The 13892-nt window shown below is 36.6% G+C and overlaps 1 pseudogene; it reads right to left on the bottom strand.

The window, feature by feature from the left end:
* The window catches only part of LOC112907660 (chromobox protein homolog 3 pseudogene), a 41933-nt pseudogene extending 32926 nt beyond the window's left edge, over positions 1-9007 (bottom strand).
* Between the last annotated feature and the right edge of the window lie 4885 nt (positions 9008-13892).

Here is a 13892-nt window from a genome sequence, read left to right on the forward strand (position 1 = left end):
GTGAATATAAGTTTTCAGCTCTTTTGGGTAGATAAAAAGGAGGTGTTATATGATAAGGGTGTTTTTAGTTTTGTAAGAAACTGCTAAACTGTCTTCCAAAATGACTGTACCATTTCACACTCCCACCAGCAATGAATGAGAGTTTTCATTCCTTATATCCTAGCATCATTCGGTGTTGTGTCAGCATTCTAGAATTTGACACTTCTAATAGTTACATGGTAGCTTTGGTGTTTTAATTTACATTTCCCCAATGTAATATGATATGAAGCATCTTTTTAGATGTTTGTTTGTTTTCTATATATATTCCTTGGTGGGATGTCTGTTAAGGTCTTTGGCCCATTTAAAAATCAGATTGTTTCTTTTTTTTAAAGATATTATTTATTTGTTCATTAGAGGGAGGAAGAGAGCATGTGTGCGAGTGCACACATGAGAGGGGTGAGGAGGAGAGAGAGAAGGAGAGGGAAGGAATCTCAAGCAGACTCTGTGTTGAGCTCAGGTCACAGGGCTCTATCTTATGACCCTGAGATCTTGACCTGAGCTGAAACCAAGAGTTGGATGCTTAACCACCTGAGCCACCGATGCATCCCAAAATCATATTGTTTCTTATTGTTGAATTTTAAGAGTTCTTTGTATATTTTGAATAACAGTTCTTTATCAGACATCTTTTGCAAATATGTCTCCTAGTCTGTGGCTTGTCTTTTCTCTCTCTCTTGTTTTTTCTAGAGCATGAATTTTTAATTTAATGAACTCCAGCCTATCAATTCTTTCTTTCATGAATCATGACATTGCTGCTGTATCAATTCTTTCTTTCATGAATCATGACATTGCTGCTGTATCTTTAATGGCTGTATCTAAAAGTCATCTCCAGGGGCATCTGGGTGGCTCAGTCAGTTGAGCATCAAATCTTGATTTCATTTCAGATCATGATCTCATGATTGAGCCCTGAGTCTGGCTCTGTGCTCAGCAGGGTGTCTAACTGAGGATTCCCTCCCTCTCCATCTACCCCTTCCCCTGCTCTCTCTCTAAAATAAATAAATAAATCTTAAAAAAATAAAAATGAAAAGTCATCCCATACTCAAAGTCATCTAGGTTTTTTGCTATTACTTTCTAGGAGTTTTATATAAAGTTTTGCATCATTTTACATTTAGATCTGTAATCTAGTGTGAGTTAATCTTTGTGAGAGTATAAAGTCTATATTAAGATGTTTGGGCTGGTTCTTTTTTTTTCGGGTTTTTTTTTTTTTGGTTTTTGTTTTTATTTTTGGCTTGTGGATATTCAGTTCTTTCAGCATAATTTATTTAAATGATTTGATTGATTGATTGATTGATTGATTGCATGAGCCAGTGAGAGGAGCAGAGGGAGAGAGAGAATCTGTGCTCAGCACAGAACCCAACATGGGGCTTGATCTCAAGACTCTGAAATCATGACCTGAGCTGAAATCAAGAGTGAGAAGCCCAACCAACTGAGCCACCCAGACACTCTGTAGCATCACTTATTTAAAAGATTATCTTTGCTTCCTTGTATTGCCACTGCTCCTTTGTCAGAGATCCATTGCCCATACTTATATGGGTCTATTTCTAGGCTCCCCATTTGTTCCATTGATCAATTTGTTATTTTTGTTTGATTATTTGTTCTTTTGTTTTGATTACTGTACCACATTTCTAGGCTACCCATTTGTTCCATTGATCAATTTGTTCTTTTTGTTGATTATTTGTTCTTTTGTTTTGATTGCTGTACCACATTGTTTTGACTACCGTAGCTTGATAGTAGGTTTTGATGTCAGGTAGCATCACTCCTTCAACTTGTTTTTTTTTTTTTTTCACTTTGTTTTACTTCTTCAACAGTGTATTTGCTATTCTGGGTCTTCTGCTTCTTCATATAAACTTTTGAATCACTTTGTTAATATCCACAAATAATTTACTGGAATTTTGATTTGGATTGCATTGAATCTGTAGACCAGATGGGAAGAACTGACATCTTGATAATATTGAGTCTTCCTATTCATGAACATAAGATATCTTTTTATTTAATTTTTTAATTTCATTCACCATAGTTTTGTAGTTTTCCTCATATAGGTCTTGTACATATTTTGTTATATTCAGACCTAAGTATTTCATTTCTCTGGGTGCTAATATAAATAGTGTTGAGTTTTTAATTTAAAATTCCATTTATTCATTGCTGGAATATAGAAAAGTGTTTGGTTTTTGCGTACTAATCTTGTATCCTGCACCTCTGCCATAATCACTTATTGGTTCTAAGAGGGGTTTTTTTTGTCTGTTTATTTGTATTTTCTACATAGAAAGTCATATCTGTGAAAAGATTTTTTCCTAATCTACATACCTAAATATTTTGTGGAATGAATAATAGTTACCATTTATTGAGTACCTATTATAGCCTAGAAATTTTCAGATACTATCTAATCAACCCTCATGATAACTATAGAATAGTTTAATCTCAGCCAAGAGTCAGAAATTTTAATTTTTTTTTTTTGTTGCTTTAATGGCTGGTAATAGTGAATTCTGGATCAAGAACCTGATTTAATTTTAAGCCCATATTTTTTCACTTGCAATTCTTCCCTGCTTATAAATGTTATAGGAATGTAGATCAGTAGTAGGATGTAGATCACTGTGCAAGATTTGAGACTATTGGAGGTGTCAAACATAATAGTTAAGGTGAAAAGGTTTTACAGTGTCTGGAGACAACATTAATGACAGAAACTATTTTGTGTGAACCAGGGAATGTGCAATTGTAAACAGACTTAAATTATTTAAAGTTTTAAATCTGAAAGAATACAAAAAGAAATTTCTCTTATCAGCAAGTAAGTATTCACTGTCTTCACTCTATTGGATATTGTAGTTATGAACATGTATAAGGCTCTATTAACTATGTGTTTTCTCTGTTAACTACACACCTATAAAAACAAAAAACAACTCATAATTTAATCATTAAAATAATGCGTCAAATGGGCGATCAAGTCAATATGCTAGAGGAGGCCAGGGAAGGAGTGTTCCCAGGTGGACAGGAAGTCTTGCAACAGCTGGAACTCCTCTCCACTTTGGTTTTAAGGTAGCGGCTAGATTCCCTAATGGATGTTCTGCTCCCATAATAACATCGCATCATAGAAGTTGGGAGAAAAATGAAAAATCAACTAATCCTGCTCAATTCACAGAAGTGGAAACTGAGACTCAGAGAAGGCAATTTTCATGAAATCTAGCTTTTTGGATGATGAAATTGTCCTCAATTCTAAATGTATCTGGCTTTCAGATTAGTCCTTCTTTCCTTTTCTACAAGGAGTTTTTTTAAAAATAGATTTATTTTTTATTGGTGTTCAATTTACCAACATACAGAATAACACCCAGTGCTCATCCCGTCAAGTGCCCCCCCCAGTGCCCGTCACCCATTCACCTCCACCCCCCGCCCTCCTCCCCTTCCACCACCCCTAGTTCGTTTCCCAGGTTTTTAAGTTAGGAAACCACTGAAAGAATGATTCCTCATGTTTATGTCACTGATTATATCCTGGCACTTTGATCTGAGTTGAGTTCTCTGCCTTAAATGCTTTGTAGAAGAAGGTGGGGTGGAAATAAATTAGCAAGTGAGCAGAAATAGACATGAGTAGTCCTGGATAAAATGACACTCTAAATCTAAGGAAATACTATATGATGAATCATACTTCATGCATTTCACATTATACTTTGACCTTGGAGAATTTGATGGATATTAAACAGAGTGTGATTTAATTCTTAAAAAGGGTGAGTGGGATCTGGAAATGAAAAAAAGAAGAGAATGATCATCTATTGAACATCTTTTATTTGTCAGTTATAGAGCTAGCTTTCATTTAATTTTAATCCTTGCACTATTCTATGAGATCAATATCATTATTGACATATGAACTCCTTATTAGTAAAGTGCAGAAGTTCATATACCTGGTAAGTGGAAGAGACAAGCATGTGTCCTTTCCTCTGCAATGGTTTGCTTTATATGGTCTCCAAATTGGGTGGGATCCTAGGTTTCTGTATCGGCAAAATGGAAATGATAATACCTTTCTCATTTATCTCCCACATTGGAACAAAAATATGAAGGTACTGGCTAAAGATATGGAAGTATTTTGAAAAACATCACTTTAATATTTTCAGTAGAGGTATGGGATAACAACCTGTTGCAATTTTACATTTGGAAGACAGCACAATAGCCTGGGCTCTGTGGTCACACATTTCTAGGTTTGAAGGCAGTCTATGCCACTGTCTAATTTTGTAATTTGAGATAAGAATCTGAACCTCAGTTTCAAATTTTAAAATGGAGATAATAATCCCTCATAAGTTTTTGAGGCATTTTGAGGGAAAAATGTGGCATATACATACAGTGGAATATTGGTTCATCCCAAGAAGGAAATCCTGTCACATTCTATAACATAAATGAAACTTGAAGACATTGTGCTAAGTGAAACAGGACAGTCACAGAAGGATAAATACTGCATGTTTCCACTTATATGAGGAGTCTAAGATGAAGATGGAGTCTAAGATGAAATTCACAGAAACAGAAAGTAGAATGATGGGTGCCAGGGGGTGGGGTGGGGTGACAGGGAGTTGTTCAGTGGATACAGAGTTTTAGTCCTGCAAGATGGAAAAGTCCTAGAGATCTGCCATACAACATTGTGCTTATAGTTAACAATACTGTAGTCTTAAAGATGTTTTAAGATGCTAAACCTCATATTATATAGTTTCTATCACAATCAAAGAAAGAAGGACCCTTGAGGGACCCTGGAAAAGCTTTGGTTCACAACCAAGAGCAGTTCAAATAAATGATCCAATAGGAAAGCCGGAGAATGTGCTTCAGGGACCTTCAAAGACAAGGTGCCAGAATTTTTTTAAGGTTTTGATATTTCATTATAGTCAGTGCATAGTCATAAAGGGATTGCTCTGCACATGCTTTGGTAGTTAGGTAATTTTACAATTCTGAATTCCATACTTTGTAGAGAAATGTGTCAGTATATTTGCAATGCTTAAAACACCTGCCTTCATCTCTGGGAGCAATGGATTTTCTTGCCATCCCTTTCACTAGTTCTTCTGACACCACTGTCCTGGCCTCAGCTACTTTTCTGTATCTTATTTCTTTTTCCGTTTAGCAGTATGTTGATTCTCTCCATATTACACTACTCAAATTCCAGCAGGGCGATTAGTTAGCTAAAATAATACCCAGTGCCCCTATTATGCCGAAGTCCTTGTTCAGAGAATACCCAGCCTATGGATTGGCTACCCTTGGACCACATGTCCACCCTGATAGTAGCCATGCCTCCCTGTTCTGAAAGAATAGCCTAGAACTTCTTTTTCCTCAAAGAAATTGGATGGGGCAATTTTTTGTAGACATTTCTGGCATCATGCAAGACAAAATTACTATTATTGTCATTATTTGAAATTAGGAGTTTTTGGTCTATACTCAATATGGCATAAATGAGTAATCTCTTTTCTAAGAGGACAATGCAACTTGCCTAAGGCCAGATGACTTGTAATTAGTAGCCAAGGTTGTGGTTCATGTCTCTAGATTTCCACTTCCAATGTTTCTCCTATACTAGGTATTATCATTGTGATAATCAGCATTGTTAAAGAAAACTAGCATGTGGCAACTTTTTCTTAGCAGTACAAATCTGTTACTGCATTCGTCATAGTAGATGTTATCACTGCTGAATGTTTGGATAGTGACAGGTACCAGTCAATAGAGATACATAACTATACAGGTATATTTAAAAACCACAAACATGCAGTGTTCTTTTGAAATAACTAATAATTTTCATTTTATGGTGGAGAGGAGAGGGAGAAGGATTAGGGTTGATTGGTGGGGGGGTAGTGAGGGAGGGGGAAGGGACAAAGGGAGAGGGAGAAGCAGGCTCTTTGCTCAGCAGGGAGCCCCAGGATTAAGATAACAACTACTTAGTGCTGGATCCCAGAGTCTTGGGATCCTGACAAGAAGCCCAAGGTGGCCATTTAACCAACTGAGCCACCCAGATGCCTTGTCTTTGGTCAAGTTTTTATATTTTTTTACTGATTATATATAAGTGATAACCATTTATACTGATTACATTTTCTAACTTATAAAGATATATAAGATTACTGTTCAATTTGCATGTCACTATTTATGTATACTCAGCAAATATTTAAAGCAGAATAGTTGGGACACTCAGTGGGGAGTCTGCTCCTCCCTCTCCCTCTGCCCCTTCTCCTGCTTGTGCTTTCTCTCTCTCAAAAAATAAATAAAATCTTTTAAAAATAAAAAATAAAAGGAGCAAAATAGTTAATCAAGATGTTTATTTTAATAGAATTTTTACCCAGCACACAGAGTTCCTGTTAAAATATTTGCTATTTAAAAATATCTGGTAGAAAAAGCCATGAGAAATACAGCAGAATGAGACTCAAGATGTTTCAGCTGATAGTAAATTTTCCTAGTCCAAACTCTCATGGCACTTTATCTTTTGTCAGTTATCCCTGTTTATTTCCACGTAGAGCTATACTGGGGATTAGCCTTATCTACCCTATTAGATTAGAAGACCCTTGAAGGAAAAGTTTATAGCTGATTCATCTTTAGTAACTTCCACAGACTTTGAAGTTGATGATAAGTAATGATTCGGTGAATCATTCATCAATGAATGAATTAATATTCATCAACGAATGAATAATTTTAGTTTATGTGTTACTAAAGTGAGCAAATGAATGAATTGTCTTGATAGAGATAATGGAAAATGAGAAGTGAACTTTAGAAATGAAGAAAGAGGGTAGCAAGTCTGAGTAACATGATCAGTAGGAAAAGATACAACTGTTCATAATATGAGGAATATTCAACTAATACAAGATTCAACATACTAAGAACAACTGAGATGTGGGGAAAATGTAGCAGGGAGAAAAGTCTACACTTGGCATCACTGTGATTTTCAAACTGTTTATATCTTTTCTCTCTTTCATTTTGATCAATAAATATGTATATAACTTCTTTACATGTACTCCCTCTACTAGATACTGGATATATACACTGATGACTTAGAAAGTTATCCTCTCTGTGCCCTTACTGTGATGAGCACTGGGTGATGTATGGAAGTGCTATGTTGTACTCTTGAAACTAATATTACACTGTATCTTAGCTATACTGTAATTTAAATAAAAACTTAAAAAATTAGAAAGTTATCCTCTCTGTAATGAAGTGGAAACTGGGTGTGAGACACACAGTTCCCTCCCTTACTCCTTGAAAACAAAACTCTTTTATTTGTTATGTATGTTATGCTCACATTCATGATCTTATTTGAACAAATTTTATTGTTTAAGCACTAAATTCGTTATAGCCAAAACAGAAACAATGTAAACACCAGAGAAAGCACAGAAGACTTCTAGGAAAGTTCTAAAGGAGAAAGGAGAGAGGAAGTTAGGGAAGTGGCTTTTGGGGTACCAATTTGAGATAGGCCATGGTTGTAACAGTGAAGAGAATCAGAAAATGAACAAACTTTTAGAATGTGACCAACTTTGAATAATTAGGTGAAATTTCAGCAAAAGTAAGAAGCCAGAGAAGATCCTTGGAAGGTAGATCTCAGAGGAGTTTGGCTGCAAAGATGCTAATGACAAAATAATTATTGGAAAACATGGAGGAAAGGGATAGAAAGAAGGCCAAAGTAAAATATCCAGTATTCTATATCTTCTGTTGAAAGTGTATCTCTGGCCAAGACAGGTTACTGATGGATTCAGGATTTGTGCATGCATTCTACACCCAAGTGAAGATACGAATTTTAGGATCAGAGGTAAAAACAAACAAACAAACAAACAAACAACAACAACAACAAAAAACTGGTTAAGCTAGTAAATCATTAAAAAAATAAACATTATTTGGCTTTTCTGTTGGTATCCTTTTACCGTCTGTGTGTCACAGCATAATCTCTTGTTCCAGAAGCAACTGTCTAATCGCCAGGACAATTAATGAAACTTTGAGATTAATTCTGGTTAAGAAGCATAGAGCAGGGTTTCTGAACATCTCTACTGGCATTTTGGATTGGGTTGTTCTTTCTTGGGCATGGGAGGTGCTGTCCTGTGCATTGCAGTATGTTTAACAACATCCCTGGCCACTATCCACTAGTGCCATAGAAACCCCTAATTGTAACAAGTAAAAACATCTCCAGACATTGCAAAATGTCCCCAGGTTGCAAGGGCGGTGGGGCGGGGGGGTTGGGGGAGGTTAGGGAGACAAAATTGCCTCCAGTTAAGATAGAGTAAAGCTAATAAAAATATAACCTAGAGTTCAAACCCATTACACAGAATTCTGTATATGAGATGAGTCTTGGTTTATTCTCAAAATACAGGGTGATGAAGGAAGAGTCAATTCCAAAATCAAGCATGAGCAGGTGATTGAAAATGTGATGTGAAAGAAAGCACATGGGGCTGGAAGTCAGGAGATGTAGAATGAGTTCTGGCTTTGCCACTCACTAGATGTCTGTCCTTGAATCTATGGCTTCCCTTCATCGGCCTTACACTGATAAAATGAAGATATCTGAATATACTAGAATATGCCAAGACCCATCAGTTCTTTGGATACTGAATTCTCTCAGACTGTACACTCACTCAAGAGGGCTGAGTGTGTTTTCTTGTCAGGGACTAACCTGACAGGTTTCCCCTCTTTCTTTCCTTCTTTTTTTTTTTTTTTTTTTTTTCTTTTCTAACAGAGCTCATTGCTATATCTACCCTCACTGTTTAATTCTATGATAAATGGAAGGAAAATTGTGGTCTGGCAAAGGTATCTCTTTTGCCTTGCAATATTCTTTTTTTTTTTCTTTCTAGAGAGGAGGCCTAGGGCTAAGCAGTTTTAGTTATGTAAGCACTTACTGCTGAGCTCAGAAATGTAATCCATGTGGGCAAGGAATCAAGGGTGAACTTCCACAGGAATTACAAAGCCCAGTTGTCTCCCATTTGCCTCACTTACCAGAAAACAAACGTTGGAGTATATTCTGCATTTCCGCCATAAGTAGGCTGCCATTTTCCATTGCATCACAACTTTAAGATGAGAGATTACTGTGACTCCCAAGAGTTGTTTTCAGAGCACACCAGTTAATTAGGTGACAGACAGCTGGGTGGAGTGATACTTTATTATTCTAGATGTCTCCACACCCACAATGGATTTGGCCTGGTGCCACTGCTAGCCACCCTCAGAGCAGTGGCATCTTACAATACAACCACACCCAGATGACAACAAATTGTATTTTTTAAGAGCTAACTTTAGTTAGAATTGCATATATTAATAAATTTAAGGGCAAAAAAAAGTGTTAGCTCTTCCTTCCTTATTTCTCACTCCCCTTCTTTATTTTTTTATTTTCATTTTTTAAAAGATTTTATTTATTTATTCAGAGAGAGAGGCAGAGACATAGGCAGAGGGAGAAGCAGACCCCCTGCAGGGAGCCCGATGTGGGACTTGATCCTGGAACTCCTGGATCACTCCCTGACCCAAAGGCAGACGCTCAACTGTTGAGCAACCCAGGCATCCCTCACTCCCCTTTTTAAAAGATTTTCAGATGTAATGAGTTAGCCTTATGAGTGAATATGATCAAGATACACATTGAGGCCAGTATGGATCAAGAACAACAATGAGCTTTTGCTTAGCACCTTATAGCTCATGAAGTACTTCCAGTCTTACTTAATTTTAACTTCATGACAAAACTAATTTGTAGATGGCAATACTATTTGTATGTTTTAAATGAGAAAATGGACTTAAAGATCTAAATAAACACGTTTAAAATCACATGGATAAGTTAGGAGACCCAGTTTTTTACTCTAAATCTCATATTTTTTTTCATAGCTGTTCCCTAAGTGACTTAATAACAGAATGTTTTGATCAAAAGGGTCATCAGTTAATTCACTATCTACAGAATGCTGCTTGTTCCAGGTATTGCTGCCTTTGAAGACAATGTTTTAAAAAAAAATTTTATGTAATAGGTTTTATTTTTCAGAGATACTTTAGATTCAGAGCAAAACTGAGTGGAAGGTACAGAGGTTTCCCATATATCTCCTGCCCCCACACATGCAGGGCCTCCCTCATTATCAACATCCCCACCAGAATGATGCATTCATTACAATTGATGAATCTATCTTGACACATCATTATCACCCAGAGTCCATAGTTTATTTTAGGGTTTACTTTTTAAAAAAAGATTTATTTATTCATTTATTTATTTATTTGCAAGAGATTGAGAGAGCATGGGGAAGGGGAGGGGCAAGAGGAGATGGAGAGGGAGAGAGAATCCCAAACCGACTCCCCACTGAGCACGGAGCCTGTTGCAGGGCTCTATCCCACCACCCTAGATGATGACCTGAGCCAAAATCAAGAGTCGGATGTTTAACCTACTGAGCCACCCTGGTGCCCGACTTTAGGGTTAAATTTAATTGGTCTGCCTTCTTTTTATCCCCATTGTCCATTTTCCAGTGTGCCTCACACCTCATCAGTAATTTAGGAATTTAATCCATGTTCACAGTGTCACTTCAGCTAAAAGTGAGGACAGTAATTAAAATTCAGCCTGCCAAGTTCTACATTAAATACTATTTAACTATATTCATGAACTTGCTAATGAGTTAGAGGTCTAAGAGGGACTCATAACAATAGGAAAAGGCAGTTCCCCCACTCCAATTCCTAGATGGGTAATAAGACATTTCCTCTCTTTTAAAGGGGGAAGATATTTGAAAATTCAAGAGCTTAGAATAAGCTGTTTGGTTTTCTGACCTATTTGAAAAGGTGTCACTTTTTCATGTGTCAGATAAACTGTCAGTCATCCAACCACATGTGGCTATTGTTCATTGAGGATGACCCAATTCTTCACACAGGCCTCACCACCTGGAATACAATAAGCTGCCCAAAGGAAGGGGTGCTAATGAAGAAATGAGTCTTCCACCCTGGAAACTATTCGTTTGTGCCTCTAAAATTAGACACTGTTTTTTGACACTTCCCATAAAATATTCAATATTTTTATCCAATCTAGAATTGGATTTCCCCACTGTGATCCATAATTCAGTATTGTCAAGAGGCTAACAAGAAGACATTTCTAATAACATCTAACATTGTGCACTCTCCATATTCCATCATCTAAAGACTTTACATAAATTACATCATGTAATCCTCATGGCAATCACAATTAGAATTCTCAGTTTAGCAGTGAAGTAATTGATGCAGAGAATTTAGGTAAATTATCCCTGGTCACACATCAAAAAAAGCCAGTTTCTGAACCCAAGTAGTATCACTACAAAGCTAAACACAACTTCAAAGTTGTATGTCCTGGCTCTCAAGTAGTCTTCACTATATGGTTTGGACTGTAGCCAATATAATAGTAGCTGTAGCTTTTTCATGTAATCATCTCAATCTGCTCAACAATACTGTCAAGTGAATGATACTCTTATCATGGTTTGCCTGAGGTCAAAATGCCAGCAAGTCTCACATTTCCAAAAAAATCACTGGTCTTCTATGGGGCAATTTGGAGAACTGATTTTCTCTACCCAGACATTGTCTGGCTCCACCTGTAAGAAATGGTTCAGGAAAGTCCTGAAATATTTTATTTCATTTTGGCTGGAATCTTTTGTACTCTCAGTACTTTCTACTGTTCTTTTCTTTTTTTAATTTTTTTTATTTTTATTTTTAAGTAACCTCTATGCTCAACATAGGGCTTGAACTCATAACCCCAAGGTCAAGAATCACATGCTCTACTGACAGAGCCAGTCTGGCACCACTGTCCTTCTTTTCTATCCTTGAGTAATAAACAGCATTGAGAGTACAAAAAAAAAAGCATGTATTCAGAGAGAAATAAAGAAAATTGAAGGACACCAAATGCATTGGAAGAGAAAAATACATGTCACTTAAAAGCAAAGTAAGCTTTATGCTTCTGGTTACAATGGAGTAACAAGGAAAGGATATGCCCCGCGCCGCCCCCCACCCCCGAAATAATGAAAAAGAAAATGGAAAAATGACATGGTTTTCTGACATTAGACATCAAGTAGTACAGATCAGTGATCCTAGCAGAGAGAACAAATAAGAAGTAAGCTACACCTAGAGAAAAACACAGGCAGAGGTTACCAGTTTCCCTGAAATACAAATACATGGCTGAGAGTTGGGGAGACCAAAGGAGCTAAAGAAGCATAAGTAGAATTTTCTATTGGAGAGAAAAAATTACCCCTATTTTATACTGTAGACTAAAGCTAGTTATTGCATTTTCCAGGATTGTTTATGTGGTTGGCAAATAAATGTTCACTATTTACAAGGAGCTGTAGTTCCTTGCTCAAAATATTAAAATTACTTCTAAGGAAAAATATTTTATTAACTAAATCAATTTTTAGGAAGGATTTGGAATGTATTAATATCATGTAGGAGTTAGCACTCAAAATAAACAAAAAGCCCACTAAATTAAAAAGCATTCCCATATTCAATTTTAATTTCAACTCCTGTCTCTGGGCTAGATAACTAGTGATAGAGTAAAAACTAAAAATGTCAGATAGAAGAAATTACCAGAGCCAAACTTTGATTCTCATAATTATTTAAGGAATGATTCATTCTGACTACCTGAATTTTTCAGATAGGTGAGTTTATATACCTTTTTAATCCCAGTTCATTTTTTAAAATTGAGCCTGATTGGGAGTCCCCCTCCAAGGGTAAAACCTGCGTTATATCTTAGCTTTACTCGATGGGTGTCTTTTTAAAAACCACTTTCACACCGGTTCACCTGGGGGGCTCAGTTAAGCATCTGACTCTTGGTTTGGGCTCAGGTCATGATCTTGCGGTGGTAAGATCAAGCCCTGCATCAGGCTCCACGCTCAGCACAGAATCTTCTTCAGATTCTCTCTCCCTTTGCCTTTCCCTTCCCCTCTGCCTTTGCCTCCACTCAATGTTCTCTCTCTCTCTCTCTAAAGTAAATAAATAAAATCTTTAAAAAATAAAAGCACTTTCACAGATTTGATTGAACAATGATTTCTATGATTATTTTCCACCTCTTCCACTGGATTATAATCTCTTAAAGATCAGACATCATGTCTTTTTTATTCACAAATATTGAATGAGGCTCTCAAATAGTGCTAAGCACATATAGGCATTTAGTCAACATTTGTTGTACTCATGTAGGGAGTATTATGAAGTCTACTGGAAGACCATTAAACACCTCACTTTTGACTTATATTTTTAACTTTTAAATCACATTTTAGGAATTTGGTCCCTTACCTGAGAACTCTCTGATTTCATCTTACTATTCATTCCTTTATTGCCTTTTCCTGTCTAATGAACCAAGATTGGGGCATGACACAATCAATGTGTTACTTGATTGAATGAAATTTTAAGTCTTAAGACCTAGATAGGACTCTCAGCTTAACCACCTACAAGCCAGGTGGCTTGGCATAAGTCACTGTGCACACATCTCACTGGTATTTCTCTGTGTGTCCAAATTTCTTCTTCTTATAAGGACACAGTCAGTTTGGGTCAGGGCCTTATTTTATTTTATGGTCTTATTTTAATGTAATCATGTCTTTAAAGGACCTATTTCCAAATACAGTCACATTTTGAGGTACTAGATAGAGTTAAGGCTTCAAAACATGAATTTTGGAGGGACACAGCTGAGACCACAACAGTTCAGTGTCTGGGCTAAGTTAACTACAGGTGTAGGTAATGGGGTCTCTATAGTGTGTAGTATTTAAGGGCATGGGCTTTGAAGTTTGACTGCCTTTATTTGCAACGACTGTTATCAGTTGCAAAGACTACTGCTTACAGGCTGTATGACTTTGGGGAAGTTACAGAATTTCACCAAACTTCAAGCTCTTTACCTTAAAAAAGGAATGAAATAATTAAGCTTTAGGTTTATTGTTATACCTGTCAGTAAGTGTACAATAAATCCTTAGCAGGTTTTGTAT

The sequence above is a fragment of the Vulpes vulpes genome, chromosome 2 (assembly GCF_048418805.1).
Source record: "Vulpes vulpes isolate BD-2025 chromosome 2, VulVul3, whole genome shotgun sequence".
NCBI lineage: Eukaryota > Metazoa > Chordata > Mammalia > Carnivora > Canidae > Vulpes > Vulpes vulpes.